Source organism: Lytechinus variegatus, chromosome 13 (assembly GCF_018143015.1).
Source record: "Lytechinus variegatus isolate NC3 chromosome 13, Lvar_3.0, whole genome shotgun sequence".
Taxonomy (NCBI): domain Eukaryota; kingdom Metazoa; phylum Echinodermata; class Echinoidea; order Temnopleuroida; family Toxopneustidae; genus Lytechinus; species Lytechinus variegatus.
The window spans coordinates 32,355,716-32,361,639 of NC_054752.1; the positions used below are offsets into that span (position 1 = coordinate 32,355,716).

At 34.1% G+C, this 5,924-nt stretch overlaps 1 long non-coding RNA gene across 1 annotated transcript; it reads left to right on the plus strand.

Annotated features, from left to right (window-relative positions):
• Positions 1 to 2,678: 2,678 nt before the first annotated feature.
• On the plus strand, positions 2,679 to 5,528 carry LOC121426792. The gene is made up of 2 exons (XR_005971628.1): positions 2,679 to 4,400; positions 4,448 to 5,528. It is a non-coding gene; the product is annotated as an uncharacterized LOC121426792 (long non-coding RNA).
• Positions 5,529 to 5,924: the final 396 nt, after the last annotated feature.

Consider the following 5,924-nt stretch of genomic DNA (forward strand, 5'->3'; position numbering starts at 1 on the left):
CAGAATAATTGTTGAGATTAAAAAAAAAGGTTATTAGCAGCCTTTAATCAGTTTCGTTTGCTAAATTACTTGGTCTACACCACTAGCGTACCTACGGGGGGTGGGGCAGTCTGCCCCCAGACGAGTCACAACCCATGCAAAGGACGTATCCCTGCCCCCCCCCCCTGACGAGCTTGAAGACATTATTATTTTTTGCTTAATGCTTGTCAATTTTTTTTTCTGGTCCAAAATCCTTTATTTGCGATTGAAGACCTTTTTTGTCAATTTTTTTGGGGGACGGTTTTGCCCCCCCCTGTGGAAAATCCTAGCACCGCTTCTTACACTACATTACTTCCCATTTGGTCTACTTACCGTTCGGTTCATTTATCATTCCGTCTAATTGTCAACTTGGTATATTAACCGATGAGTCTATATGATAACATGAACTCATTACCTGGGACTCATTATAACGCATACATTTGTTAAATAATTTGTTATATGTTCTTTATATGTTGTACTCTCATACCAATAGAGCATGTACAGGGGGTCGATAGAGTGATATGAATTAACTTTTCCTTTAACAATTAAAGTACATAGTCCAGCATCAGAAAAAGTTAAGTTGCTATAAACCAAACAGCAAATAGACTAAATGAATGAACCCCTAGGCCAACCTGGCCTTCTAAGTGTGTTGTAAATCCATGGTCCCTTCAAGAATTCCTTTTGATACATTTTTATTGACGACTTTCATTGATTCCATCACGTCTAAAAAAAGCCGGTGTGAACATTTGGGGGATTTGTCTATCTTCTTGGAACAAGTGGTGCAGGGGGGCAGAGTGATAATTAATATATATTCACAGAAGTGATGATCTCTTGGAAATTAAATTTGTAATATTCATCATGAAAAATTGCAGTTTTGTGTTAAGAATATGTGTGTGAAAATGGTTTTAATAAATGATTAAAAGTCAATCTAAGATGTATTAAGGGTGTCAAAAACACTAAAATAATGAAAAAATAGTATCTATTTTCGATAGGAAAGCTACGTGTTTAGGGTTAAATTTGCGAGGGTATATAAGAAAATCAAGACTAGAATGTTTTATATAGGGTGTACTTTTTGCCCTAAGACTATAAGAGTCAACACTAGATCTACGTGTTTAAGAGTACGATTTGTGCGAGTGGGGCTGTACTAAACCCAATGATGTAGGTTAAGTTAAAACTGGTAAAACTGACGACCGACGTCCGGGATATAACAAATGAAATATCGCTGTACTTGTTTAGGGGTTCAATTCAGGGAATACTTGCCAATAGTATCATTTTGTTTCCAATACTTGTTAAGAGTATGGTTTCACACGCCAATACCTGTTAAGGGGTGCATGCATTATCAGAATATGGAAAATATGTATTTAGGGTGCTTTTTGAGACCTCATGGTATCCACTCATCAATGGAAGTGCCCCTCCCCCATGATGCCCTCTTACAAGAAGCATGGTAGGTCCATGCAAGGAGTACCTCCTTTTTGTGAATTCCCGTTTCTATTTAGCTTGTCTGACCTGACAAGGCCGGTGCTCCATTTTTCATCACTTTTGTTACTTTTTTTATTGCTTGTCACAAAATTCTCATCAATTCATTTTTTGGCCCTCTAATTCATCATTTCAACCTCATTCATGGAATCCTAGATACGCCCTTAGTGTTCTAATCTTAAGGAAATGTGAAAATGCCATTCTCATGAATAGATTTTGAGACTAATGGCTTTCCATAGTTGGATTTCAGAACATCATTTATAATCATGAAACCCTCAATCTTATCATCATTTTCACTCATATCAAATGTTGACAATGAGGACAGGGTCTTTTTCAGACTTATGGTACCAAAATTATCAGTGATGTCTATTACTAAAACCATGAAGCTAAAATATGAATTCAATTTAAGTTCCTGTTCCATAAAATAACCCTTCACTGCATCTCTAACCACTAACTTGGAAAAAAAATGATTTCATCATTTCCTAAAAAGTTACCTTTTCAATCAATTAGGGCTTCTGTTTGTTAAACCTCAATATACTATTATCCAGTTTAACAGCAAACAAATGAATAGCATTGCTCTTCATTATTTGCTATTAAACTGGGTAATAGTTTCATATCTAGAGTAAACAAACAGAAAACACTCAAAGGAAAATACAAAAAATCCAAACAAACAACAATAATCATCACACGGAAACAGTTTTTATATTTTCATTTTTTTTTCAAATTTATTTTTGTATACATTATTTTGTTTCATAGAAAAATAAACATGAATATTTGGCAAATAGTGAGTTGATAAAAATTCACAAGGTATAAAAATCACACACAAATTTAATACAAGGTGTTTCATTCATTTAAGTCAATAATAAAGTAGGTTTATGAAAGTGCTCCAATCCTTACCAGTCAAGAGATTCATATGAAAATACCGTACCATTGTATAGTACTAGAATAGGCATATCAAAATAATCTATCACTGAGATTATAAACAGGAACCAAACCCCATAACATTTTCTTTGGTTTTCTTTTCAACAAAATGTGACACCCAAATGATTGAATCTTGTTTGTAAGAATAGAGCACATTCATACACCCTGAAGGCCTACATTCTAGCAACGTGGCAAATTACTCAAAACATACAACAGACATAAATATTTGATAATTATGAATACTTCCAGAGTGGCAGGAAAGAGTATTCGGGACATGTGGTGGATATTCTCAAAGTGATTTCAGGAGCTTATCATAGGAGAATCCAATGACAAAGGATTTTGTTCAGAATGGACAACAAAACAAAATACAAGACCATATGAAAACTTATATTGCAACCCAAGAGGATCCTTTGTGAATTGGGGATAAACTTTACACCAAGAACATCTGATTAAAACCTTCCCAAATAAGACAAGGACGACATACAACAAATATAGAACCAGTGAGCGATTGATCAGCTACTGACATCACTTCTGTCAGCAAAAATCATGAAAAGGTTACTCCTAATCATCTGTCACTGAAATGAATAACAATGCTCAGAAAATGAAAGAATGGGTGCATGTATGACAGTATAAATAGAAAAGGGGGAGGGGAAAGTGAGGGGTACAAAAAGGACAGAAGATTAGAATTGAAAGAAAAAACAACTTGAACAATGAGTCAGAGTGGACTACTTCCAATCAGATCCCAGGCTGGTAGAAGGATGAGCTATGATAGAGGATATACGCTGAGAGAAAATTCCTGCAATCAATGTAGCCAACCAAAACGTGCATCAGAATGCTTCGAAATGTTGCAAAATCTTTGCTTTTAAAAGATATTGTATCTAGAATCATGATAGCCATGTCATCTTGCGCACAGGAATCATATCTGTAATGAAGACGAAGAACATCTTAAATGCTCAAGTAATAGTAATATCAACATCTTAAATATGAGCAGTTTTACAATCAACGCCAAATTTGTTGAATCAGCTCACATGCATGGCAGACACTATCAAAGCACATTTCAAAAAGAGAATTCAAGCAACCAAGATCAGCTGTGAACAGGTGACTTGTCCAGGGTCTCTCCAACCATTCTTCAATCTTCAATTTTTCAAATTTGTGCAAAGTTAAAGGTGAAAACATTCACTTGACCATGGAACATAAACACAGATGTGCTCTATTCGAGCAGTCACCAACACTCTGGCAAGATATTTGAAGACGAAACGGGCTTGACACATAGAATGGTAAAAATCAAGAAACACTACAAAGAATCAAAGGCAGATGAGGAAGAAACCCACCACAAATGATTGCGAAGCACTTCACGATTGATCCGCAAATGGACACACAAATCTGACATGACTGGACGACAGAGGTGAAGATGATGAACACTTGATCCATGGCTGGATTCCTTCCATCTTGATATAGTAACTTCAACAAATGATTCACTGAAAAAAAAGTCCAACACCAAATGCAGTTTGTATTGACTTTTGAAACAAGAAAAATAAACCCCACCAAAATATCAGAGAATGAGATAAAGAGAGTGAGAGAAAGGAGGGGGGGTGGGGGGACAGGTGAGATTGGGAAGACAGGGAATAAGCACTCTGGAAGCATTCATATGATATGGGGTGTGTCTAGTCTTCAGAAAATTCAGAAAAAGATGTACTAAATGTAGTAGTATGGTAGCCTTCCTTCATGCATCATACATATCTTGGCTGGGAAAGGTTCACATGAAGGAAATGCGTTAATTACTAATGGCAAGTTACAAGCTACATGTACTATGGTATTTCATTTAAAGGAAATGGAATAACATCCTATGGTGTCACAGTTTTAAAAGCAAATGTTATCAATAAGTTTTATAAAACAGGGTCCATTGGCATAGTAAAGTACATAAGGGATTATACCATGGACTAGACACACCCTTAGTAAGGCACAATTGGTTCAATACAAAATAAGTATTGAGATGTCTGGACCGGCTGTATATCCAGGTATGAAGTCAAAGCGGGCCACCTTTTGCTTTCGTTGGCCAAGGTCAAATGTACAAAACCTACTAAAAAACTGATCTTCTTTAATGACAGAACTTTTGGCCTTGACTTCATATCTGACAAAATGGCTAGTTTTAAGAACTTTACAAAGATGTTTAACAGCGTCAATAAGGAGACTCGGATTTCTCATTCATGATCACTATCAGCCTTACTCCTAAATTAGAGAGAGCACAGCGTTAGGGAATATAAGATTCTGCATCATGAATGAAGTTTTGAAATCTGAAGCACCTTAATATCGAGAAATGAAAATACCTGACTTTTGCAAAGAATTTACTTTGTTAAATTTAAAAAAAGGGAGATGGGTATCCAGGCATACAATTGTCAACACTTGAAAATTCATTAGAATAGAATGCCGAGAAACCGGATAATGGCACATATGAATTAATAAGTGTTTTAAAAGCTAAAATACATCAGCATTGGTCACTTTTCAGATGATTTATCATCAATTTCAGTTTGTAAACTTGTTGTTTGAAATAGAAATTTGTTAATGAAATTTCTGATAAATACTTTGAAAAAAAAAAGAAAAGAAGATTCTCAAGTAATCATGGACATTGGAAAGAAAAACAGAAAATTGCAGATAATTAAAGCTAAATGTACATGTATGAGATGAATTTGAAAAGAAAAACTAGAAATGTAAAAAAAATCATTTTTTGGTCAAGAATCAAATTGGATATTTTTTGTTAGAAATCATTTACAATGCTGATTTTAATGTCAATTCATGAGTACTGTTTCAATTACAAAAGTGATATTTCAGGCAAAATAAATGAAATTGCAAATCAAAATTATTTCCGATGCTTATTTCCATATCAATACATCAGAATGAACAGAAAAATGATAACATTGATATTTCAGACAAAATAAGTGAAATATTCGCATATGAACAGATATCAATTGCAACAACGTTTAAAAGACTAAGAAATACATATGTCACATCAATATTCCTGATATTAACTGATGGCTTCTCAGTGCAAACTTGCTATCAAGAAAAAAAACATTGATAGTATTTGGAGAAATAAAACATGGAAAATAAATCTGAAGCTGAAGATAAAAACAAAATTGCATAAATATACATTTGCATAAGTATATTTGTCATTTCGAATGATACATTAACATTTTACATAATAATAGACATTCTCAACCAAAGTTGAGTCACATGAGAAATGGGAAAGTGAAAATATGAAGAGCACCAATGATAATACAAGGAAATACTGTTAGAGCCTGGAAAAAATATAACACATTTAGTTAAGAGTACTTTTTCACGAAAAATTTTCATGAAGTCAATATAGAATTACTTAAAAAATGGCACACACACATTCAACCATCATAAATGAAAAGACAAACAAGGTTTGGTGCAAACTTGCTAGTTTATTTGTTTGCATTATAAATCAAATCATAATAATTTGAAGTATATATTTCTTGGTAAAATTAAAGACA